This window comes from Mirounga angustirostris, unplaced genomic scaffold (genome assembly GCF_029215605.1).
Source record: "Mirounga angustirostris isolate CCGP_5_RB_7025 unplaced genomic scaffold, mMirAng1.0.hap1 SCAF_5, whole genome shotgun sequence".
Taxonomy (NCBI): domain Eukaryota; kingdom Metazoa; phylum Chordata; class Mammalia; order Carnivora; family Phocidae; genus Mirounga; species Mirounga angustirostris.
The window spans coordinates 408,545-435,465 of NW_026991713.1; the positions used below are offsets into that span (position 1 = coordinate 408,545).

At 47.4% G+C, this 26,921-nt stretch overlaps 1 protein-coding gene and 1 pseudogene across 13 annotated transcripts in view; both read right to left on the reverse strand.

Moving 5' to 3' along the window:
• The window catches only part of PPP6R2 (protein phosphatase 6 regulatory subunit 2), a 78,205-nt gene extending 57,030 nt beyond the window's left edge, over window positions 1-21,175 (reverse strand). For 6 of the 13 annotated variants that reach the window (XM_054506641.2, XM_064590409.1, XM_054506633.2 and 3 more), the window contains exon 1: window positions 20,979-21,175. The gene's annotated coding sequence lies outside the window, so the exon portion shown is untranslated. Of the gene's footprint in view, window positions 1-3,434; window positions 3,587-12,857; window positions 12,973-20,336; window positions 20,556-20,978 lie in introns of those variants that run through there. The other 7 variants (XM_064590415.1, XM_064590410.1, XM_064590412.1 and 4 more) reach the window with 5 other exon arrangements.
• LOC123845193 (U2 spliceosomal RNA) lies at window positions 5,651-5,760 on the reverse strand (annotated as a pseudogene).
• Window positions 21,176-26,921: the final 5,746 nt, after the last annotated feature.

A 26,921-nucleotide genomic window follows, 5' to 3' on the forward strand; every position in this document is an offset into this window, starting at 1 on the left:
GTGATAATGAGTGAAAAAACAGAATCTCAGAGATGGAAAGAAATGCACACTACACAGAAAAACAAATGACTAGTCTAGAATGGAGAGTGAAATATCTGAAACAAAAATATACTCTGGAGAGACTTAATAAAAAAATTGGGAGACTATAAAGAAAGTGTCTGTGAACCTAAGACATAAACTATCCAATCTGAAGAGGGAGAAAAAAGTTTGCTTTGTTTTGGTTTTTTAGAGGGAGGAGGAGAGATGGAAAGAGAGACAGACAGGCAGAGAGGAGGAGAATCTTAAGCAGGCTCTGCACCCCAAAAAAAGGTTTGGGTTTTTTTTTATTTTTTTTAAGATTTTATTTATTTATCTGAGAGAGAGAATGGGAGACAGAGAGCATGAGAGGGGAAGGGTCAGAGGGAGAAGCAGACTCCCTGCTGAGCAGGGAGCCCGATGTGGGGACTCGATCCCGGGACTCCAGAATCATGACCTGGGCCGAAGGCAGTCGCTTAACCAACTGAGCCACCCAGGCGCCCCAAAAAAAGGTTTTTTAAAAATGAACAGAGCCGGTGGCCCCTGGGTGGCTCAGTTGATTAAGCATTTTTTTTTTTTTAAAGATTTTATTTATTTATTTGAGACAGACAGAATGAGAGAGACAGAGAGCACATGAGAGGGGGGAGGGGCAGAGGGAGAAGCAGACTCCCTGCCGAGCAGGGAGCCCGATGCGGGACTCGATCCCGGGACTCCAGGATCATGACCTGAGCCGAAGGCAGTCGCTTAACCAACTGAGCCACCCAGGTGCCCCAAAAAAAGGTTTTTTAAAAATGAACAGAGCCGGTGGCCCCTGGGTGGCTCAGTTGATTAAGCATTTTGACTCTTGATTCTACTCAGGTCACAATCTCAAGTTGTGAGACTCAGCGGGGAGTCTGCTTCGGATTCTCTCTGCCCCTCCCCTCCCCCACTCATGCTTGTTCTCTCCATTTAAAAAAAAAAAATTAACAGAGCAAAAAGAAAGGAAGGAAGGAAGGAAAAAGAACAGAGCATCAGTGACCTGTGGGACTACCCTTGTAACTGGAAGTGGTCTCCCATACCTGTAACTGAAATCCCAAAGGAATATGAGAGAATAGAGCCTAAAAGTACATGAAGAAACTACAACCAAAATTTTTCCAAATTTTGTAAAAGAATCCCAAAAGAAAATACCTTACAAAAGTCTCACCCCAACCCTGTCCCTTCATCCTGCTCCCCTCCTCTCAATATACCTATTTTTATTATTTTTCTGATTTATTGCTTCGCTGCAAATATATACTTTTTTCATATTCTTTCCAACACTTCTCGTACAAAACTACTATTCTGTATCTTGGTTTTTTTGTTTTTTGTTGTTTTGTTTTGTTTCGTTTCCACAAAATACTTCCTGGGGCACCTGGGTGGTTCAGCAGACTCTTGATTTCAGCTCAGGCCATGACCTCAGGGTCTGGGATCAAGCCCCATGTTGGGATCTGCCCTCAGGAGGGACTTTGCTTGAGATTCTCTCTCCCTCTCTCTTTGCCCTTTGCTCACGATACCCCCCCAAGAAATAAATCTTAAAAAAAAAAAAAAAAAAGCCTCTTCCTTACTCCTTTTTTTCTTTTTTTAAGATTTTATTTATATATTTGAGAGAGAGTGGCAGGGGGGCAGAGGGAGAGAGACTCTCAAGCAGACTCCATGCTGAGCCCCGAGCCCGATGCAGGGCTCAATCCCATGACCCTGAGGTCATGATCTAAGCCGAAATCAAGAGCTGGATGCTCAACTGACTGAACCAACCAGGTGCCCCACCTTACTCCTTCCTTTCTTAAGTAAACATTTTTACTGATTTTAAATATAGTATAAAAGAAAGCACACAAATCATAAGTGAACAGCTCACTGAATTTTCACAAAATAAACCCATTCGGGGGCCTGGGTGGGTCAGTCAGTTAAGTGTCTGCCTTCGGCTCAGGTCATGATCCCAGGGTCCTGGGACCGAGTCCCACATCGGGTTCCCTGCTCAGCAGGGAGTCTGCTTCTCCCTTTACCCTTCCCCCCTGCTTGTGATCTCTCTCTCTCAAATAAATAAAATCTTAAAAAAAAAAAAAAAAAAATTCCATGCAGCCATACCATCCAGTTCAAGAAACTGGATTACCAGTACCTAGAAGTATCCCCTCATGTCCCCAAAGGTGCCAACCACAGTCCTGATCTGAATCGTATCACCAAAGATTCATACTCCTTGTGATAACTATACAGTACTCCTTTATGTTGACTTACCCCTAGTGATGGACACATGTTGTTTCCAGTGTTTTGCTATTACAAATAATCCCGCAATGAACAGTCTTTTGCAAAGTCATTTCATATTTTTGCCAACATAGCTTTAAGACAGATTCCTAGATGTGGGGTTGCTGGGTCAAAGGACAAATGCACATATAAATCTGCAAGATACAAATCCTCCTCCAGAGGCATTGTACCATTTTGCATTTCTACTGGCAAGAGGACAGTTTCAACACAGCTTTGTCAAAAGAACAGAGAGTTAAAATTTTGGATTTCTGCCAATATGTAGGGTGACCAACTGTCCCAGTCTGCTAAGGACTGAGAGATTTCACAAAACCAAGGACTTTCAGTGCCAAAACCAGGGAAGTCCTGGGCAAACCAAGACCGCTGGCCACTCTACCAACATGGTGAGAAGTGGTATCTCTGTACAGCTTTGATTAGTATTTTTATTACAAAGAGTGGTAAGCAACTATTCCATTACATAAGGTCCATTTTTATTTATTTTCCATAATCTATTCCCATCTTTTCCCCATTTTTCCCTATCAGGTTATTTTCTTTTTCTTCTCCATTTCTATGAGTTCCTTTAGTAGTAGTAGTAGTAATTGCTACACCCAACATGGGGCTCAAACTCACAACCCTGAGATCAAGAGTAGCACACTCCTCTGGCTGAGCCAGCCAGGCGCCCCTCTATGAATTCTTTTTTAGGTTTTTATTTAAATTCCAGTTAGTTAACACATGTGTGATAGTTTCAGGTGTAGAGTTCTTTCAACTATTAGAGATAAAAGCTCTTTGCTATGACTGAAATTCAACATATTTTTCTATTGTCATTTGTCTTTTGACATTGCTTACGGTGATTCTTGCAATGCAGTTTTCTGTTGTTAATATAATCAATTTTATCAGTCTTCTTTTACTGTTTCTAGGTTCTGAGTCATAGTTAAAAAAGTTTTCCCCAGTCCTAAGTTATAAAGAAATTCATCCTTGTTTTCTTTTAGTACTCATATAGTTTAATTTTTTACACTGTAATCTCTGATCTATTTGGAAGTAATTATTTCATTATTTATTTTGACTATACAAGAGTTAAAGAGAGTAAGATAAAATACCCTAAGGTCTATGATAAACAAGACTATAGTCTATGTATGAAACCTGTCTCCAGGAAAGGTATATGTGACATTTACCCCAAAATGTGTCCCACGTGCTACCACTCTGTACTGCTAGATTTTGTGTTTTTTTTTTAAACATTTTCTGTTCAGTTTAATACACTTGTCTGTAGGGTAATAAGCCAAACAGAAGCAATTCTCCCATTTTCCAACAGCTACTGGAGGAAGCCCTGTAAGGAAATGGAGGTAGAATGAAAAAAAAATGTTTTAACACCTAAGCAGACATCACACACTAAGAATCAATCTATCTCGTCAGAGAACTAAACCAAAATCTGAAGAAAGAAAACTGCCATCAGGACAGACATCCCCAGGGTTTAATGGAATAAGGATAGTCACTCCCCTTCCCAAGGTCAAAGTTTCTTTTCACATCTTTTTTCTTTTTTTTAAAGATTTTATTTATTTGACAGAGAGAGCGAGCACAAGCAGGGGAAGCGGCAGGCAGAGGGAGAAGCAGGCTTCCTGCTGAGCAGGGAGCCCAATGTGGGACTCAATCCCAGGACCCCGGGATCAGACCTGAGCCGAAGGCAGACACTTAACCGACTAAGCCACCCAGGCGCCCCTCTTTTCACATCTTCTTGACAAAGAAATAAAAGTTCTGAAATGAAACGTATATAAAATGGAAAGAGAATGTTTTAAAATTCAGGTCTCCCGTGGATATTACATTAAAATCCATCAGATCACACCTCTTCAGTTTTCCTACCTAAAAAAAGTTGTACCTAAATCTAATCACCCTGTCAATCTCTTTACTGGAAATATGAGAGAAAGGAACAAGTTAAACAATACAAAAGGAGGCAACTAGTGAAATCCAGAATGTGGGAGCTTACAGGACAACCAAATTTCTCCAACAAACCAATGACACAGAAAAGGTAGGCAGCTCTAAGAATAAGGGATTTGAGAGACATTTAACAGTGTGACACTTTAACTTTGGTTCAAATCAACCAACTATAGAAGGCACTTTTTAGGCTGAGTATGGACCTGAGATCAGCAGGCATGTAAAATGGCATGATTTCATGACTTCTAGAATTTGCTTTTAAATACACCAGGAAAAAGAAAAAAAGACTGGGAGGAGTGCAGATAGGCAAAGCAAGACTGTCAAAATGTCATAACTATTGCAACTGCAGGGGCCAACGGCAGGCTGCCCCAAAATGGGCCACTTTGGCATAAAGATTATTTTGAGTTAAAAAGTCATCAAAACCCAGCAAATCCAGGAAAAGCTCTTTACCTCCCTCCCCTTCAACTGCCTAAAAAGAATTTAGAGGAGCTTCTCCAAAAAGAGCTATCACCATAGATAACTGCATCATACTATGAACTAGGTAAGGTAGACAGGGAGAAATCTAGCAAGGCCTGTTTGATCCAAGTCCCCTCTGCGTCCCACTGTTCCTGAGTGGCAGCAAACATTTGTTTACTAAACATTTACTATTTTTCACCTTCCTGTGAATTTCACTCCTTCCCTTTGAAGTCCCAAACCCCCGCCCCTCTCCTTAGTTCAGAATGACATATATACTATTTTGCCTATCTTTGGAATTTCCATATCTATTTGGATTCCCCATACATACAAAATTAAATTTTATTTTCTCCTGTTAATCAGTCTCATGTCAATTTGAGCTTGATGGGGACAGGACATTCTTGCTCCCAGACAAAGCTAAGTAATGGGTATCTAGAGAATTGTTACCTAATTATCTCTATCTGTGCATATGTGTAGGTGTGTAATTACCCGTCAGAAAACTCTGGCCTAGTGAGCCACATTCTAAGAGTCTTGGGGGACCTTAAAAGGAGATCACCAGGGCGCCTGGGTGGCTCAGTTGGTTAAGCGACTGCCTTCGGCTCGGGTCATGATCCTGGAGTCCCTGGATCGAGTCCCGCATCGGGCTCCCTGCTCGCTGGGGAGTCTGCTTCTCCCTCTGACCCTCCCCCCCTCATGTGCTCTCTCTCATTCTCTCTCTCTCAAATAAATAAATAAATCTTTAAAAAAAAAAAAAGGAGATCACCAAATCTAAGGGAAGACAACTAGTACCCCTGCTACCCAGACCAGTCTCTGCCAAATGCCCAAAGGTGGGCCTTCCCCTGGATGTAGGAGGCCAGGTTCCACCAGCTTAAGATGGAGCACGTCTAACCAGTCCCTGGAAACAGGGTTGTTTGAAGGCTTTCTGGGACAAGTCACCCAGGCTGGGTGGGGGTCCTTGGTGATTCAATCCTAGGAGGATTTTCACAGACCATCCCCAGGAAAGACAGCAGAGGAATGGGAGAGATGTTACTTCATGAAAATAGGTAGTCAGGTCGTCTAACATTAAACTGATAGGAACACACAGTACAGTTGATCTTAGCCAAAAGGCCAAGAAGCAATCAGGTTGTCTAATAGTAGATGACTCAGCGATGTCTTGCATGGTCCCCTAATGGAATATCCACAGCAGGTCCAAAGGTTAACAGAGCTGAGCTTCAGCGTCTGACCTTCCAAGGATGATATCCTCTTCTCCCTGAGGCAGGTAGAAGGCCATGGGCATCTATTCTCAATCACATCCTCAGTCTTAAAAAGGAAGGAGCTGCTGACACCTCCACGACCCGGGGGGAGCCCTGAGGACACTGTGCTGAAACAAGCCAGACCCAGAAGGACAAATCCTGTCTGGTTCCACTTCTAGGAGGCATCTGCAGTGGTCAGACCCAGGGGGACAGAGAGCAGACGGCGGGGCCAGGGGCTGGGGACCGGGGAAGGGTTGGGGGAGGAGATAGCGTGATAGGGACAGTTCCAGCTTGGGGAGACAGAAAAGTTCTGGACACAGGCGGGGGTGACTGGTGCACAGCCGGGTGAACGTGCTTAGTGCCTCTGAAGTGCACACTTAAAAATTATTAAAATGGTAAGTTTTGTGTTATGTATATTTTACCACAATTAAAAAATTAAAACAAAAAAGAAGAGGCCTTGGGGGCACCTGGGTGGCTCGGTTGGTTAGGCATCTGCCTTCGGCTCGGGTCATGGTCCCAGGGTCCTGGGATCGAGCCCCACATCGGGCTCCCTGCTCCGCAGGGAAGCCTGCCTCTCCCCCTGCTTGTGCGCTCTCTCACTATCTCTGTCACGATCTGTCTCTATCAAATAAATAAATAAAATCTTTAAAAACAATTAAAAAAAAAAAAAGAAGAGGCCTTGGGCAAGTCAATTAGCCTCTCCTTGGGCCTCGGGCTCCTCATCTATGAAGGGTGGGTAACAATACCTACCCGGTGCACCGCGAGAATTTACAGAAGAATTCAACGTAAAGATCTTAGAACAACGCCTGACAGACGAAAAGCCTTAGTCCGCGTTAGCTGCTGTGAGTTTTTATTGTTATTAACCTACGGAAGTAACTACCAGGATTAAACAGCTATTAAGAGTTCAAAAACAGTTGTCTCTACGGAATGGAACTAGGGGAGGGGAAGGCTGCATGTAAGAACAGATCTTCTAATTAGAAGCCTCATATTTGTTACTTTGTTAACAATTAAAAATCCATTTCTTAAAAAAGCTCTATCAGAGGGGCGCCTGGGTGGCTCAGTCGTTGGGCGTCTGCCTTCGGCTCAGGTCATGATCCAGGGTCCTGGGATCAGGCCCCGCATCAGGCTCCCTGCTCCGCGGGAAGCCTGCTTCTCCCTCTCCTGCTCCCCCTGCTTGTGTTCCCTCTCTCGCCGTGTCTCTCTCTGTCAAATAAATAAATAAAATCTTTAAAAAAAAAAAAAAAAGCTCTATCAGAGAATAAGATATACAAATATATGGAAACAGACTTGACATTCTAGAGGACATTTCCTAGCACAAAAAATAAATGGGGAAACAACAGAGAAAAACGATCCCAATACAGGTGCCAGGTGCCAGTGAGAGCTACACAGGCAGGCGCCTTCCCCCGCCAGGGGGGTCTCGGGGAGCAGAGAGCGGGAGGGGCCGCAGGCTGATGCGGGTGCAGCTGCCGGCAGCTGAGCCTCTCCTGCCTGCAGGTCTCCAGCTCCTGGTTCTGGCAGGTGGCCCCAGAAAAGGGGCCAAGAAGAAAGTGGAGCCTGCTCCTGGAGAGGGAGTGTGTGAGTGCCGCGGTCAGAGAACAGGAGAGCACAGCCTAGCTAATTCCAGATGCCAGAAGGGTGCAAAGCAATGTTTTAGAAAGGAAGCCAGCTCTATTCAGAAGCGAATCCCCTAACCTCACACTTGCAGAGCAGGAGCTGTTCTACAGTGGCTACAGGGCAGTGCCCAGTCCCGGGTTTCCGGTTCTTTGGCCACGTCCTAACGCAAGGGCTGCGGCGCAAAGGGCTGCAGAGTGGGAAGGTGTTAAGGGGAAGGAAACTGCCAGAGAAGACAGCAGGTGGAGTGACGTCTGCAGCAGGAGCCCAGGGCCGACCACGGGAGCGGGGGCAGGTCCACAGCAGACACAGGGCAAGGGGACACATCTGCTAGTATCTACAAGAAAAGCACGAAACCCAAATTTTCTTAAATCCCCAAATCTTCAAATGTTAACAACTAATTTAAATTTTTAACACCATGTGAGCCGACACCATGAAGAGTAAGTGCATCTTCAGGCTGACGGTGTCTCTGCCGGAGAGCTAGCCTGCCTTCATGCCCCGCTGGCCCCAGCCTGGGAGCCGCGAGGATGAGACGGGACCCACACCGAGGCCGCATATCCACCTCACGCCTGGCCTTCTGTGAAAACTCAACAACTCGCACTTAGCCTGCGTGCCACTCACCCCGACAGCAGCCTGCTTAGGTGGCTGCACACTCCTGGGGCTTCGAGCTCCCAAAAGCCCCATTTCTCCCCCAACTGATGGAGCTCAGTCTCAGAAAGGTGACCAACACACAGCCCCACCAGACACCTTGAACAAGAAGAGCTGTTGGGCCTGAGCAGGTCCTCACCCTCTCCTGGTTTTCTCAAGAGCTTCCTCCTGCTGTTGAGTGTGATGAAGAGATGACTCACAGCGAGAGCTGAAAACCTTCTATCTACTCACTGCTAGTGGTCACGGCTACTCTGCCTCGTTAAGGGTAGAGCCTGCTGGCATCGTCAGCACATACCCTCCTCTTCCCTCCTGGAGACAAGCACAGAGGCCCCAGCAAAAAGCCCACCCGGGCGGCAGACCTGAGCATGGGGGGGGGGGGGCTCTCTGGCATGAAATCCCGCTTCCATCACTGACTAGTCTTGCAGTCCTGGGCATGTGCCCAGTGTGCGTGTGATGCAAGTGAAGATGTGACTCAGTGACAAGGAGCTATCATGACTGCCGCCACTTGGTCTAGGAAAGTGGCCAACACCAGCAGCCTCCCTGGGGCCCAGGGAGAAAAGGAGTCAACGACAGATCTTCCTCAGCTTACAGTAAGTGCCGAATACCTCGTGTAAGGTACGGCCTACCGTCCTCAAAGAGAAACAGCATGGCTGCTGTCAGGGTATCGGCTGGTGATCGCGTGATCGCGGGCTGACTGGGGACTGTGGCCGCTGCCCAGCATCACAAGAGCATGGTACCACATACTGCCAGCCCAGGGAAAAGATCCAAATTCAAAATCCCAGGTACGGTTTCTGCAGAACGCGTAGCGCTTTCGCACCACCGTAAAGTTGAAAAATCTAACGTTGAACCATTGATAGATCGGGGTCTGCCTGTACAGAGAGCCAGAGACATACCACAGCAAGGCCCCAGTGAGCATCCGCCCACAACTAACACCAAACAGCGCCTGCAGTGCATGTGTTCTCGGCACCATACTCCTGGAAGAACCAGAACCAAGGGTGGGCAGGGCATACTGTGGGCCCAGATTCCTGGAAGGACAAGTAAGTAGAGACGTGCAGCTGAAAAGCGCTGCCAAACAGGCAGCATAAAGCCCCAACAAGCACCAGGGCAGACACCAGGGCAGTGGCCAGAGCTGAGTCCAAACAGAAGCACAAGACAACTAAGCCAAGGAACTCTGACTGCAGGCTGCACCTGCCAGGAGAAAGGAAAACAGCAGGAGCTGCTTTTATGGACATTTCACTGTGTGCAGGCACTGCAGGAGCTCAGTACAACTAACTAACCACTAACCCCAGTTTGCAGGTTAAAGAGCAGAGATCTCAATAAATACAGCACTGGCCAAGGCCACAGGTTAATAAATGTCAATTCAAAACTAGAACCCAGGTTGGCTGACAGCAAAGTCCATATTCTCAATCTCCACGTGACACCAGATTCTGGCCCAGTCAATAAAGAAAAAAAGGGGGGCGCCTGGGTGGCTCAGTCGTTAAGCGTCTGCCCTCGGCTCAGGTCATGATCCCGGGGGCCTGGGATCGAGCCCCGCTTCGGGCTCCCTGCTCCGCGGGAAGCCTGCTTCTCCCTCTCCCACTCCCCCTGCTTGTGTTCCCTCTCTCGCTGTGTCTCTCTCTGTCAAATAAATAAATAAAATCTTTAAAAAAGAAAGAAAGAAAGAAAGAAAAAATAAAGAAAAAAAGGAGGTATCAAAGGAGTTACAGGAAGGATTATGAAGATGGAGGGAGATGACATGAAGGTACTAACAAGGACTGAGCCACGAAAGGGACAGAGGAGGGTCTCACAGGCTCGAGGGGAAATGAGACCCTGAGGAGAGAAGGGCACGTCTTCAAAATGCAGCAGTCAACAGGTTTCTTTGCGGGGTGATAAATCATTCTGGAGTTACTGGTGCTGGTTGCCCTTGTGAATGTACTAAAAGCCACTGAACTGCGTACTTTAAAGGGTGATTCTATGGTATGTGAATTACATCTCAGTGATAAAAGGGGCAGTCCATGGGCTGACAGGTGGCAGTTACATTCTTGAAGAGGAGCTCTGAAAGGCTTCAATGTTGCTAACAGCCCACAGACAGGGCACTGGGCACCCTCTTCTCAGCAACAAATGACGAGACTGACACACACAGCCCCACCCTCAGGAGCCTGACCTCTAGCAGATCTTGAAGGACTCCGCCCAGAGAGGGTCCTACCTTTGAGCCTGAGCATGGAGCCATGGCTTCCCTGGGCCTTGGGGCGTTCTTATGGACAGGGATGGAAGTACCAGCCTCCTCGGGTGGGGAGCAGTGCTGACTGGGGCAAAGTTCAGCGCATGGAACCTGGCGCGGGCACGGAGCGTGCTGGCCTGTGTGTGTTAACACCACGATGGTCACAAGCGGAGGATGTGCCCTCTACAGGGGCGCTGAGCCACGGTGGCCGCATCCTCGGCTGCGCGTACAGCTGCCTGGCCTGCGGTCAGCCCCTCCACTTACTGACCTGATTACAGTTCTCTGTGTCTCAGTCCCCCCCAACGACGCAGTACAGATGAGGATGGTGTATCTCTCAGAGGACAATGTGAGTATCAAGCAAGATAATCTGTATGAAGTGCTCAAAACATGGCTGGCAAACTAAGTGCCCAATAAATGTCCGCAATTATCATTAGTCAGGGAGCAGGAGTTGGTCAAAGGCTTCCATGAGGAAACCTGGCTTGACTTCTACTCATTTTATTTATTTAAAGATTTTATTTATTTATGAGAGAGAGAGCGCAAGCATGCAAACACACGTGAGAAGTAGCGGGGAGGGGCAGAAGGAGAGGGAGAAGCAGACTCTGCTGAGCAGAGAGCCCGATGCGGGACTGGATCTCAGGACCCTGGGATCATGATCCCAGCCGAAGGCAGACGCTTAACCGACTGAGCCACCCAGGTGCCCGTTTTACTCATTTTAAATTAATGACCAGGGGCACCTGGGTGGCTCAGTCACTGGGCGTCTGCCTTCGGCTCAGGTCATGATCCTGGCGTCCTGGGATCCAGCCCCTCATCGGGCTCCCTGCTCGGCGGGAAGCCTGCTTCTCCCTCTCCCACTCCCCCTGCTTGTGTTCCTTCTCTCACTGTGTCTCCCTCTGTCAAATAAATAAATAAAATCTTAAAAAAAAAAAACAACTAATGACCAGACATCTCAACTGAACATTAATATAGCACAGCCTTTGAACTCTAAGAAGTTAGTTTCCCTCTCTTAAGACAACTGAGACAAATTTTAGATGGGCACTAATTCTATATAGCTCATTGCACCCAGAAGTCAAGTCAAAAAGAGGGAAAAAAAGAAGTGCAATCCATCTGCCCATCCTGTGACCCCTCTGACCTGCTGTAACCACCAGAAGGCAGCAGAGGATAGGTGCCGTTTTCAGAGCCAGCTTCCAGTCCTGCCCTCTTGGAATCCTGTGACAGTGTGTGAAGAAGCCCTATCCAGCCTCCCTGAGGCTGACAGAAGCCTGGAGAGAGGCCTAAAGACCCAGCCAAGCCCCCAGCCACACAGGAAGCCAGGCGGACAACACAAGGAGCAGAGAGAAGCCATGCCAGCCCAGCCCAGCCCAGCCCAAACTGAGCTCAACCCACAGACTCACAAGCAAAAATAAAGAATGCTATTTTAAGTCACTGATCATCGGGGTGCTCTGTAACAAAGCAATACGTAACTACCATAACAACCACTTTATTCCTTCTACTCTCTCCTCAACTCTCCAATAACCTTACCCTTTAACTCACAGAAAAAGCCAAAGGTCTCAAATGGGAATTCTCCCATCTTCCCTCTATCAAATCTACCAACCCAAATCACCACATCCACTCTTTCCTTCCCATTACAATGGAGAAAGGGGTCCTTGCTCCCACCAAAGGCCAGTCCCTCCACCTATGCTCTGGACCCCACCCTTCACTCTCTCCCAAGATTGCTCCTCTGGTATCTCCAGACCCTTGTCCTCCACTAGCGTATTCTTGTCACTGTGCATGCACACAGGCACACACCCCCTGCCCCACAGACATTTCTCCAATCCCTGTTCACAGCAATGCTTCCTGAAAGAACTACTGTCCCCAACCCCTCTCCTCCCATCTGGCCTCTCTCCCCAGCATGCCACCAAACTACTTTTGTCAAGGAAGCCAATGACCACCAAGGACCACCTCTCAGCCCTTCCCTCACTCTACATCCCACAGCTTACCACCAGACTCTTAAGTACCAACATCTCTTAGCGTCCTTGACGCCATACTCTCCTAGTCTCCTCCAGCACCCAGAGCTACTCCAGGTCGGCTTCTATTTCCTGTGCTCACCTCCATAGCGGGCACACCCAATGTTCACCCTGGTCTCCCTTGTCTTCCTCTGTCGGGCATGTGTAACGCAGGGTTTAAAAGTGCAGGTCTGGGATGCCTGGGTGGCTCAGTCAGTCAAACATATGCCTTCAAGTCATGATCCTGGGGTCCTGGGATCGAGCCCCGTGGTGGGCTCCCGGCTCAGCTGGGAGTCTGCTTCATCCTCTGCCTCTACCCCTCCCCCTGCTCATGCTTGCACTCATGCTCTCTCTCTGTCAAACAAATAAATAAAATCTTTTAAAAATTTGGAAGAAAAAAAAAGTCTGAGAGTTCTGGCTCCAGCTCATATCAGACTAATCTTCTTACCACTAATAATAAACTGTACAAGACATAAAAAACAGCTCTTTGAAGGTGTTGGAGAACAACCAGAAACATGAAGAAACTGGAGCGAACACAATTACCGGAAGGAGAACGAACTCGAGCTCCACACTGAAACGCCTTCTGACCCGAGGGCACTTCCCAGCTCTCTCAGAACACAAGGTGACAGTGCTAGAAGACTGCAGGCTTAGTGTCTTCCTACAGGAGGAACAGAGGTCAGAGTTCAAGGCTATCGGAATGGCTGAAACTGGGCGACTGCCTTCGGCTCAGGTCATGGTCCCAGAGTCCTGGGATCAAGTCCCACATCGGGCTCCCGGCTCAGCAGGGAGCCTGCTTCTCCCTCTGACTCTCTCCCCTCTCATGCTGTCTCTCTCTCTCAAATAAATAAATAAAATCTTTAAAAAAGAAGAATGGCTGAAACTGAAAGGGAAAATCCAAAAGAAGTGAAAATCCCGTAAGTCTGCATTAAATTCCTCCCAAATCCTTGACTGACTCCTAAACTGCACATGGTGGGAGGAGACACTAACAAATCAAGCAAAAAAAAAAAAAAAAAAGTAAAACTCATAGAAACAGAGCAGAAAGTGGCTGCCAGGGGCTGGGTGCAGGGGAGACAGGGGGAGGCTGGTCAAGAGTCCACACGCTGAGCTCGAAGACAAGTAAGGTCTGAGGATGTGATAAAAAACACGGTGACTACAGCTGCTCACGCTGTATGGAATAGCTGAGATCTGCTGAGAGAGCACAACCTAAATGTTCACACACACACGATACAGGAGGTGACAGATGTGATGATTAACCAGACAGGGAGAGTTCTCCCACAATGCATACATATATCAAATCATCATAATGTACTTTAAATAACTTATAATTTTGTCAATTTTATGTCAATAAAACTGAAAAACACCAAGCAGAAAGCAACTGTTGTGAGGAGAAAGAGCTAAGCAAAGATGTCAGCAGCTGTCCAATCCTGGAGAGACAGAATTTGGAGTTTCAGTTCTGCCAAATTAGAAAGGTTCTCCATTAAAAACCTAGACAGGCCACACCTTAGAGGAATAAAAACCATGTTCCAGAACTGAAAGGTTATGTCTCAAAACTTAGGGCAAAAACAAAAGATCCACCCTACAGGCTACATGCTTCTATAGGATCAAGATGATCTCCCGGGCGCCCGGGTGGCTCAGTCGGTTAAGCGACTGCCTTCGGCTCAGGTCATGATCCTGGAGTCCTGGGATCGAGTCCCGCATCGGGCTCCCAGCTCGGCAGGGAGTCTGCTTCTCCCTCTAACCCTCCTTCCTCTCATGTTCTCTGTCTCTCATTCTCTCTCTCTCAAATAAATAAATAAAATCTTAAAAAAAAAAAAAAAAAAAGATGATCTCCCAAAAATTTAACAGTCTGCCTTCACAAAACTCAACACTCTTTACAGGAAAATAACCAAAAACAGAGTCTCTAGAATGTACCACCCATAATGTTCATTATATAATTAAAAATTACTAGACATGCAAGGCAGAAAAATGTGACCCATGATCAAGAGAAAAAACAATCTATAGGACCCACAAATGACCATATGTTGGAATTGGCAGATGAGAACTTCAAAACAGCAATTATAAATACATTAAAAGATTTGGGGAAAACATCAGAAGGAATGAAGAAGAAAAGAATATTAGCAGAGAAATGCAAACTTGACAAAAAAAACAAAAGGAAGTTCTAGAACTTTTGAAAAATACGGTATCTGAAATTAAAATGTTACTGGATGGAATTAACTACACAATGAACACAAAAAAAGAAAACAGTGACTGTGTAGAATAGAAAACATACAAATATAAACACAGAGACAAAGAAATATTAAAAATACAAACGTATTCAAAACCTATGGGAGGATGTCAATCTAAAATAAGTATCACTGAAGTCCCAGGAGGAGAGGGGAAAGAATATGAGGCAGAAGAAATATTTGAGAGGCAACGGCCAAAAACCTTCCAAAGTTGATTAAATATACCAACACACAGATCCAAGGAACTAAGTAAATCCCTAAAAGGAAGAATACAAAAGCACTACACCTAGAAAATTATAGTCAAATTGAAAGAGAAAAATTTTTAATAAAAAGAAAGTATTTCTAATAATAAGTAGGGGCACCTGGGTGGCTGTTAGTTGGGAGTCTGACTCTTGATTTTGACTCAGGTCATGATCTCAGGGTTGTGGGGTGGAGCTCCACATTGGGCTCCATGCTCAGCGGGGAGTCTGCTTAAGATTCTCTCTCTCCCTCTCCCTCTGCCCCCCACACCCCCCCCCACACACATGCACACTCTTTCTCTAAAAATAAATAAATTTAAAATATATATATAATAAAACACCTCAAACACAGCAGGAAAAAAGGTTAAGAATGATACCTGACTTCTCATCAGAAATAACAGATGCTAAAAAACAATGGCATAAATTCTTAAAAGTGCTGAAAGAAAAAAAAGCTATCAACCCAGAGGTCTATGTTCCGCAAAAATATCCTTCAAAACTAAAGGATAAAGACCTTTTCATCTTCACTACAGAGAACAAAGAGGGTCACCAGAGGGGAGGTGGATGAGTGGATGGGGAAAATAGGGGATGAGGATTAAAGAGTACACTTATCATGATGAAATAAAATAAAATAAAATATGATAAAAAAAAATAGACCTTTCCAGACAAACAAAAGCTGAGGGACTCTGTCCCCAGCACACTTCACGATATAAGAAATGCTGAAGGAAGTGCTTCAGGCTGAAGAAAAATGATCCCATATACAAAACTAATCTTCAAAAAGGAAAGAACAACTTCCCAACTCATCTAAAGGGCTGGTATTGGGGCGCCTGGGTGGCTCAGTCGTTAAGCGTCTGCTTTCGGCTCGGGTCATGATCCCAGGGTCCTGGGATCGAGCCCCACGTCGGGCTCCCTGCTCCGCGGGAAGCCTGCTTCTCCCTCTCCCGCTCCCCCTGCTTGTGTTCCCTCTCTCTGTCAAATAAATAAAAATCTTTAAAAATAAATAAATAAATAAAGGGCTGGTATTACCAAAACCAATGATATCATATGAAAAGTCATATGTAAATTTCTCTTATAAATATATATATAAACAAACCCTCAACAAAACACTAGCAAATCAAATCTAGCCACATATAGCAAGCATTACACACCACACCAAGGGAACTTATCCTAAGACTGTAAAGTTGCTTTAACATCTGAAAATCCATTAATACGACACACCATATTGATAGGATAAAAGACAAAAATCAAATAATCTCAACAGGTGCAGAAACAGCATTTGACAAAATCCAACACCCTTTCATAATTAAAAAAGAAAAAATATGGGGCATCTGGGCGGCTCAGTCATTGCGCGTCTGCCTTCCGCTCAGGTCATGATCCTGGCGTCCTGGGATCCAGCCCCGCATCGGGCTCCCTGCTCAGCAGGTACCCTGCTTCTTCCTCTCCCACTCCCCCTGCTTGTGTTCCCTCTCTCACTGGGTCTCTCTCTGTCAAATAAATAAAATCTAAAAAAAAAGAAAAAAGAAAAAGAAAAAAAGGACCCTGGATTTCATTTAAAAAAAAAAGAAAAAGAAAAAATATTCCACAAAATAGGACTAGAAAGCAACTTCCTCAACCACTGAAGGCCCCATATCACCACTTCCATTCAATACTGTGTTAGAGGTTCTAGCCAGTATAATAAAGAAGAAAAAGAAATAAAAGGCATTAGAACTGGACAGGAAAAGTAAAACTGTCTTCCTTCAAGATGATATGATTATATAGGTAGAAAAATCCAAAGGAATATACAAACCCACTATGAGAACTGATAAATGAATTGAGCAAAGTTGCAGGATACATGATCAGTATACATAAACCAATTATTTCTGTACAACAAATAACTTTAAAAAATAGAAAATGGGGAGCGCCTGGGTGGCTCAGTCAGTTGAGCGTCTGCCTCTGGCTCAGGTCATGATCTCAGGGTCCTGGGATCGAGCCCCACGTCAGGCTCCCTGCTCAGCGGGGAGTCTACTTCTCCTTCTCCCTCTGCCCCTCCCCCCCTGCCCATACTCTCTCAAATAAATAAGTAAAATCTTTAACAAAAGATAATAAATAGAAAATGGGGCACCTAGCTGACTCAGTCAGTGGAGTGTGTGACTCTTGATCTCAGGTCTGTGGGTGTGAGCCCCACACTGGGTATAAAGATTACTTAAAAATAAGTAAATAAAATATTTAAAATAAATGTTTTAAATAACCAAAAATATCAAATACCTACAAATACACTGAAAAAAGTGTATCTTCACATTGAAAACTGTAAAATATTGCTGAGAAAAATGCAAGAAGATTTAAATAAATGGAGATATACCATCTGCACAGATCAGAAGACCATGTTAATACTTCAATTCTAAAACTGATCTATAGGGGCACCTGGGTGGCTCAGTCGTTAAGCATCTGCCTTCGGCTCAAGTCATGATCCCAGGGTCCTGGGATCGAGCCCCACACTGGGCTCCAGCCCCGCATCAGGCTCCCTGCTCAGCGGGAGGCCTGCTTCTCCCTCTCCCACTCCCCCTGCTTGTGTTCCTGCTCTCGCCATCTCTGTCAAATAAATAAAATCTTTAAAAAAAAAAAAAAAAGAAAAAGAAAAAAACAGGCAAGGGGCGCCTGGGTGGCTCAGTCGTTAAGCGTCTGCCTTCAGCTCAGGTCATGATCCCAGGGTCCTGGGATCGAACCCCACATCGGGCTCCCTGCTCGGCGGGAAGCCTGCTTCTCCCTCTCCCACTCCCCCTGCTTGTGTTCCCTCTCTCTCTGTGTCTCTTTCTGTCAAATAAATAAAATCTTTAAAAAAAAAAAGATTTAAAAAAAATAAAATAAATAAAAAAGTTAATCTATACTATGACCCAGCAATTCCACTCCTAATATTTACCCCCCAAAAATACTATATTCACAAGACTTGCATAAGAATCTTGACTTTAGTCATAATAGCCAAAAAAGTAAAAGCAACCCAAATATCCATCAACAGGAAAAGATATTTTCATGCAAATGAATACTACTCAAATAAAAAGCAAAAAATACAGATACAAGAGTTTTGTTTCTTTTTTTTAAGATTTTGTTTGTTTGATAGAGAGCACACACCAGCAGGAGGAGGGGCAAAGGGAGAAGGAGAAGCAGATACCCGCTGAGGGGGGCACCTGATGCGGGAATCGATCCCAGGATCCTGAGACCATGACCTGAGCTGAAGGGAGAGACGCTTAACCGACTGAGCCACCCAGGCGCCCCCAGATACAAGCTTTTTTTTTTTTTTAAGATTTTTATTTATTTATTTGAGACAGAGAGCATGAGAGGGAGGAGGGTCAGAGGGAGAAGCAGGCTCCCCGCCGAGCAGGGAGCCCCGATGCGGGACTCGATCCCGGGACTCCAGGATCATGACCTGAGCCGAAGGCAGTCGCTTAACCAACTGAGCCACCCAGGCGCCCCCCCAGATACAAGCATTTAAATCAAAAAATCTCAAGGGGCACCTGACTGGCTCAATCAGTGGAGTGTGAAACTCTTGATCACAGAGTTGTGAGTTAGTGCCCCATGCTGGACATTGGAGATTACTTAAAAAGTAAATAATCTCAAAAGCATTACCCTGAGGAAAAGACGGACACTAAACAGCATATACTTTATAATTTTGTTTATATGAAGTTGGAGGACCTACAAAATTAATCTGTAATGACAGAAATCAGAACAATGGTCGCTTCAGGATTTGGAGGTTGGTTGTAGTAACTGAAAAGGGACACAAGGGAACTTTTAGGGATAACAGAAATGTTCTATATCTTGACATGAGTAATGTACACACTGGTGTATAATTTGTCAAAATTCATCAAACATATTTAAGATCTGCACATTTCATTGGGTGTAAAATATTCTTCAATAATTTTTAGTGGAATATTTTTAAGATTTTATTTATTTATTTGAGAGAGTGCAGAAAGAGAGAGAGAGCACACAAGCAATGGGGGTAGGCAGAGGGAGAGGGAGAAGCAGACTCCCTGCTGAGCAGGAAGCCCAACTCAGGGCTCGATCCCAAAAAATGGGATCACAACCTGAGCCGAAGGCAGACATTTAACTGACTGAGCCACCCAGACGCCCCGTAGTATTTTTAAAGAAATAAAAGAGTAAAAAAAATAGATAAAAGACTGTACATTCTGTGTTAAAAAGAAGGTTGCTTGCTGTACACAGATAGGACATGATTTCCAAGAAAACGATGGCTGAGGACGCTTTGAGGAATGGGGTGAGAATGAGACTGACTTCACGATACCTACTTTGGTACCTTCCCAATTTTACTCTTGAGTTCAGATTACCCTGTGCCTGGGCCACCCACAGAAGGTGAGAGTGAAAAGCACAAGCTCTAGAGTCTGACCACCTCAGCTGAGTCTTGGGTCTCCCATTTATTTATTGTGACATTGGATACATTCCTTAATTTGTGCCTCAGTGTCTTCAAGTAAATATTAATAGGAATATCAAAAATAACTACCTTGTTAGGTTGTTTTAAGAAGTAAATGTTTAGGAGGCGGACAGGGGAGGAGGGTGGGGAAAAAAGTAAATGCTTACTGGTTTAGAAGTCAAAATACAAAATTTAGCACCGGTTTTCACTCTGGTTTATAGAAAATTCTGCACAAGTCATGTACCTCCTCTCGTCAAAATGTGTTATATCTCACAAAGATACAGGGATAATAAAAGGTAAAGCACTTTGTTTAAAAAAAAAAAAAAAGGATGGTATATGCGATGCACTTTAAAAAGTGCCTGGGCTTGTTTTTCTAAACAAAGCTTTATTGGAACACACGCGTATACACAAAAACGTCTGGTACATAATCAGCTACCGTTATTATTCAAAAAATTTAGACAGTATTTTCAAAGTTGGCCTTTTCCCTGACCAAAAGAAAAAGGAAGGGGGGGCTTTAGTCAGCTGTCGGAGACGTAAATCCTGAGTCCATCATCTACTTGCCGTATACCTGTCTTTTCCTCTGAAAAATGGGTGATAATAGTTCCTATACCCTCGAGTTCCCTTGGGGCTTAAATGATTCGGATAAAGCACTTCAGGCCGCAGCACACACTCAATGTCGCTCTCGTGCTGTGTCTGTAAATACACCGCCCTGACCCAGCCTCGCTGGGCCCGTCTGCCCGCATCCCGATCCTGAGCTCTCCCCTGGGCTCCAGGCGCTCCCGCCAGGCGTCCTCTTGCTGACGACCCTCGGACGACCCTGAACCATGGGGAAACCTTCCCTGCCACCTGCAACCTAGAACAACACCCTGCTTCCCCAGCTCAGTGCAGAGCCACAGCCCGCCCACGTGTGCCACCGGGAGGCCCAGGAAGCGCCCCGAGCCCTCTCCAGCACCCCCCCCAGCCTGTCTGCAAGTCCCACGGCTCTGCCTCCGCGATCGGAGCCGACCTGCAAGGTCTAAACCGCGACGGCAGCAGCGCCGCCTCTCCTCCTCCTGCAGGCCCCACCTCCGGCTCCATCCCAGGGCCCGCACGAGCCGGGCTCCCAGCCCGCAGGGCGAGGGCGGCCGGAAGGCGCCGGCCCACTCTGGCCTCCGTGTGGCTCCCTCACCTCGGCCCCACGCTCGGCTCGTCTGCGTTCCCGGAGAAGATCCACCCCGGGCCACGGCGCGTGGGGGACCCCGCCCCCCGGCCTTCCCACAGCCAGCCGCTTCTCGCCTCTTTGCAGAGCCCCGCCGACGGGCGTCGGCAAGTCCAACGCGGGAGAGGAACCAGAGAGCAAGGACCACGAAGCTAAGGGCGCAGAGCGCCGCGAGGCCACGGGAGCAGGGGGCCGCCGGCTGGAGGGGGCTCGGGGACGCGGCCGGTGGGGAGGGCGGGCGGGGCGCCGCGGCGGCCCGAGAGCCTCCGTAACAAGTGGGCGGGCAACGCAGGCGGGCCACAGGGACGCTGAGCGGCCGGCGGGGGGGGACGCGACGGCCACAGGCCCGGGAGCCGCGGAAGGGGCGGCGAAGGGCGCGCGGGGGGCCGAGCTGACGGGCTGGAGGGGGGCCTGCGGCAGGAGGCGCGGGCGGCCGGGCGCCGCGGAGGGAGTCCCGCGGCCGCAGGCGGCGCGGCGGGGCAGGGGCGCGCGGACACCGCGGCACCGGCAGGCGGGGAGGGCGCGCGGGGGTCGGCAGCCGGACCTGCCCCGGGGACGGGGAGCGGGGGAGGCGAGGGGAGCGTGGCGGGCGGCAGGCCGGGCCGCACTCACCTGCCCCGCGGGCCGGGCGTCGCGGCGGCTCCTCGGAGGCCCGGGGGGAGGCGAGCCCGGGCGGCCTGGGGCCAGCCGCACGCACATGGGCCCGGCCGGGCGCGGCGCCCCCGGACACGGCGCGGGCCGGCCAGCGGCTCGGGACCGGCTCGGGCCGCGGGCGGCGCTGGGGTCGCTCCAAAATGGCGGCGGCGGCGGGAGCGCGCGCGCACGCCGGGGGGCGGGGCCGGGCCCTGGGGGCGGGGCGCGGCGGCGGGAGCGCGCGCGCGCCGGGGGCGGGGCCTGGCCCTGGGGGCGGGGCGCGGCGGCGGGGGGGGCGGCCCTCTGTCACTTTTTCCTCGGAGGTACTACCAAATTTCTGTACAAGCTTAACTAACTTGTTTTGGGATAATGCCATGTCAGCAACAGAACAACCCCTCCGGAGGCCTGAAGTGATCTGCGGGTCACGCACCTGGGGCAGGGGTCTCCCCGTTTTCCGCGGGCTTCCCCTCTACTTGAAGGCTTCTCCCGCCGGATGTCCCCTGAACTCCCTGGCACCTGGGGTGGGCACGGCCAGAGCAAGCGTGAACGGTGTGTGCCACGCGCAGGTCCCCTGCGTCCGTTTCCCACCTGGGCTGGGAGCCACAGACTCACTCTTTTTCCAGGTGCCCCACGGGTGCTTGAGCGTTTTGCACATTGAAATATGTGCCCATTTAATTCAATCAGAGTAATCTCTAAAATGAGATTTATCGGGCACCTGCGGAGCTCAGTCGGTGATGCTCTGACCTCGGCTCAGGTCATGATCTCAGGGTCCTGCGGTCGAGCCTCTGTGTCTCTCTCTTTCTCTCAAATAAATAAAATCTTTTAAAAAATAATAATAAAATAAAATACAGTGAGATTTATTGTTTCAAGAGTCAGCGTGAAGAGTGGGGAAATGTTGGAAATGGAAATCGAACACCTGGGGAATATCTAGCACAACGAGCGGCATCCCCTCCAAATTCACCGTGTGCTCGGAGGAAGTGGATCTGGGCCATTGCTATGCCAAACTCTACCAGCAGAGGGTGCAGGAGAGACGCTGCGGGAGAAGGGACTCGTTCTGGGGCTCGCTCTGCGGGTTGCAGGCACCACCTCCAGATGCGCTCTTCCCTGCGGCTAGTTGCTGCGGACAGCAGCTTCTCCAGCACCCCCTTGGGTGGCTGTAGGGCAGAATGTCTCTGGTGAGACGTCTCCCCCTGAACAGTTTCCCCCAGCATCCTGCAGGGCAGATATCTAGCAAGTTCTGCAGGGGCTAAAAAAAAAGCATCCGTGGGAGCCTGGGAGGCTCAGCGGGTTGAGCATCCAACTCTCAGTTTGGGCTCGGGTGGTGATCTGGTGGTTGTGGATTGAGCCCTGTGTCTGCGCTCAGTGCGGAGTCTGCTTTAGATTCTCTCTCCCTCTCCCTCCTGCTCACTCTCTTAAATGAATAAATAAAGTCTTAAAAAAAAAAAAAAAAGTATTAGCCCTACAAGCAAGAAGAAAAATGCCCTGCACGCCTGCAAGTGAAGGCCCCTTGTAGTAGAAGCTGGCGGTGCCATGGATTGAGCTGCAGAATGGGGGCTCAGGGCCAGAGGGCCCAATGCCAGAAATGTTCCCACTGTTTTTTCTGCTGTGTGAGTGCCCGCGACCCTCTGCCTGTCTTGATGTTCTTCCTGTGCTCAGGCCACAGTGCCTGGGGTCAGCCTGGGCCCTTCTCCTCTTAGATTCCACACTGGATTTATCAGCAAATCCCTCCACTTTTAAATATGGCCAGCTCTGCACAACCACGCACTGGTCCAAGACCAGTTTCTCTTCCCTGGCTGGTAACAGCAGCCTCCCAATGGATTCCCTGCTTCTATCCTGGATTCTTGCTATAGGCGGCTTACATCAGCATAGCACCTAGAGGGGTCCAGTGAAAACAAGCCCATCACATCCCTCCCCCAGCTCTTCTCTCATACAGCCAGAAAGCCGAGTCCTTGCTGTTACTCCAAGGTCCTGTGTGATTTGTTCCCATTTCCCCTACTCTGCCCCTTGTTCATTTGGTTCGATCATGATAACCTCCCGCCACAGCCCACTTGCCCATGCTTTCCTCTAGTTATTGCTGTGCTTACTAACTTCCTCCTAGATCTTACTCCCTTGTCCCCTTCTCAGTGAGGGCTTCCCTGACCTCTCTATTTCAAATCTCAAGCCTACATACACCCGTGCACACACATGTCCATGCACACATGCACACCTGATAGCCTTTCCCTGCTTGGTTTCTTCCCCTTTGTATCAGTAGTCATGGTCCAATAAGGGGACAGAAACCACACAATGACTTCAACAGAGAAAGCTTGATATAAAAATTATTGATAGCAGGGGATTAATTACAAAGGAGTAAAGGGAACTCTCTATTCAAGAAAGGACATAACTTGGAAGGGAGGTCCCCTCCCCAAGGTGAGAATTCATCCTGTGTTGCTGGGTTGTGTGACTGCAGCCCAGTGGATAACAGAGACATTCCCTGGGTTGTCTAGGGATAGAGGTGATATGAACAGAGGCTGATGGACAAGACTATACCCCTCCGAGGTACAGGCCAGTTCTGCCGAGGTGTCTGGGGGACTCCCTGAGAATCTGCCCACAAGGCTGATGCTGAAACTCAGTGGGAAGCCATTCACAGACCACTGCATGTCTCCCACATGTGGCTCTGGCAGCTACAGAAGAAAAAGAAAACACACCTAAACCAGGAAGTCCCTCTCCAACACTCTCTATGGGCAGAACTTAACATCTTGCCAAATGCAGAAGAGAAATGTTTCTAGGATCCAGCTGCATTATTGCAGAGCAGGCAAGCAGAGGTGGGTTTAGAGCTGAAGCATAAATGGAAAACGGGTAGAGTCTGACCTCTGGATAGTCAGTTTCCATTTGCATACTTTCAAACATATTTGAACTTCCACTCAACAACAAAACAATGCTATATTTTTGCCTAACAAGATACATCTGTCCTTACCGCAAGTGAAGAACGAGCATTGCAAATGAGCACATCTGCAGTCACAACTGCCACTGTATCTATGATTGGCTGCATTCCTTACTCTTCAAATTTCATCACTGTCCCATTGAGTATTCTCTTATGCTCTTACGTTAAAGCGAAATGATAAAGCTAAACTCTGACCACCTGTATATTTTAAAAACTTGAAAGGAGAGAGAAGAAAATGGTGAGTAGAGACAAGGAAGCACTGAACATGCAGAGAGAGAATATGTACAGCAACCACAATCCCGTCAGTGCTCACAAGACATAGTTGGTATGTAGGGCGCCTGGGTGGCTCAGATGGTTAAGCGTCTGCCTTCGGCTCAGGTCACGATCCCAGGGTCCTGGGATCGAGTCCCGCATCGGGCTCCCTGCTCCTTGGGAGCCTGCTTCTCCCTCTACCTCTCTCTCTCTCTCTGTCTCTCATGAATAAATAAATAAAATCTTTAAAAAAATAAATTAAAAATAAATTTAAAAAAGACATAGTTGGTATGTAAGGCTCCTTCCCAGCCTTATCTCCTAAACTGCTTTATAGCGTACACAAAGCAGCTAAAACAGAGCCAAGCTGAATTCAGTATTTTTTTTTAAAGATTTTATTTATTTATTTGACACAGAGAGAAAGCACAAGTAGGCAGAGAGGCAGGCTCTCCACTGAGCGGGGAGCCGGACGTGGGGCTCGATCCCAGGACCCAGGGATCATGACCTGAGCCGAAGGCAGCAGCCCAACCGACTGAGCCACCCAGATGCCCCTGAATTCAGTATTTCTGACACAGAAGGATCAACTAAAATAAATTCTACCACTAAGAACACCAAATGCAAAGTTATTCACCAATACATTGGAAAAAGTAAAACTGTAATGTAAAATGAGTGCTGCCTAGGGGTGCTGGGCTGGCTCGGTCAGTAGACTATAGGAGTCTTGATCTCAGGGTCATGAGTTCAAGCCCCACATTGGGTGCAGAGATTACTTAAAAATAAAATCTTTTTTGGGGCGCCTGGGTGGCTCAGTTGGTTAAGCGACTGCCTTCGGCTCAGGTCATGATCCTGGAGTCCCGGGATCGAGTCCCACATCGGGCTCCCTGCTCAGAGGGGAGTCTGCTTCTCCCTCTGACCCTCCCCCATCTTGTGCTCTCTCTCTCTTTCATTCTCTCTCTCAAATAAATAAATAAAATCTTTAAAAATAAATAAATAAAATCTTTTTAAAAATATTTTATTTATTTATTTGTCAGAGAGAGAGAGAAAGAGCGGCAGGCAGAGGGAGAAGCAGGCTTCCCGCTGAGCAAGGAGCCTGATGCGGGACTCGATCCCAGGACTCTGGGATCACGACCTGAGCTGAGGGCAGACGCTCAACAGACTGAGCCACCCAGGCGCCCCTAAAAGATACAATCCTCAATAAAATAAGTGCTACCTCTGGAGCACCATCAGAACAGGAGGGACTGTGGTCCTACCCTGTTCTGCAAGAACCCCACAGTGCTGCCAGGCAGGGGCAGGGCATCGCAAGACCACTGCCCCACAGACCCACAGAAGAGAAACACAGGGCGATCCACACCTGTGTACACCACATTCCTGCCTGTCAAAGACAGAAAACCATGAAAGCAGTAGAAGTAAAGGGTAAGAATGATACAATTAATAGCTGAAATCTCCTAAGAGACAATGAAGAACACGAGGCAATAAAATGGCATATTCAAAGTGCCAAAGGAAAAGTAAAACCTGTCAATGAAAAAATTCTATACCCGGAATGACGATCCTCAAAAATGAAGGTGAGATCAAGATATTCCCAAACAAAATAGAAAATTCATTGCTGACAAATCTGCCTTACCCGAAATACCAAAGGCAGTTCTTCAAGCTGAAAGGAAATGGGGCGCCTGGGTGGCTCAGTCGTTAAGCGTCTGCCTTCGGCTCAGGTCATGAGCCCAAGATCCTGGGATCGAGCCCCACATCGGACTCCCTGCTCAGTGAGAAGCCTGCTTCTCCCTCTCCCACTCCCCCTGCTTGTGTTCCCTCTCTCGCTGTGTCTCTCTCTGTCAAATAAATAAATAAAATCTTAAAAAAAAAGAAAGAAAGGAAATGACATAAGATGGTCATGTAAATCAGTAGGAATGAATGAAGAACCAAATTCAGGAACATGTAAAAAGTATTACTACCAAGATTATTGGGGTTTATCCCATTGGAATGCAAAGTTGGTTTAGTGCCCAAAACTCATTTAATGCAATACACAATTGACAGAATAGAGGGTAAAAACCACAGGATTGTCACAATGACTGCAGAAAAGACATTTGACTAAAGTTAATGCCTATCACAATAAATACTCTCAACCAACTAGGAATAATTCCTCAAGTTCATCAAATATATCTAGGAAAAATCTGTACCTAACATGAAACTTAATGGTGAAGGATTTAATGCTTTTCCACTAAGACTGAAAATGAGGCAAGGTTGTCTGCTTTTACCACTTCAATTTGACCTTGTTAGATTGCGTGTCAGGAGCTTGGAAGTTACCACTCATTCTAACAGGTAAAAAGCTGAACAGAATGAAAACCAGCTGCTCTTGGATCTGTAAGAGAAGGGAGGGAGGACACAGCAAACCACAGATTGGAGAGACAGATAGGTAAACAGAAGCCATCACAGCTTACCAGAGCAAAGACTAATAAGCAGAAACTACCATGGGAGCTGTGCCGGCACGAGGCGCCTCGGCTATGACGGATGGATTCCCAGAGGCTCAGAGTGGACAGTCCTGAGATTTAACAAGTTTGGGAGATCCAGTCGTAAGGGCCCCCACAACATTGTGAGATTTATCTCCAGGACCATGGCCAGGTTCCCACAGTAAATATCGGAGAAAAATTCCCTCCTGCTTCCTGCTGGGGAGGGGCCAAGAGCCATTTTGAAAGGTGCTAGAGCCCTTTGTTCTTACCAAGGCCTGTTCTCAAGGGAGACTAGTTAACCAGAGCCTCGCTGAC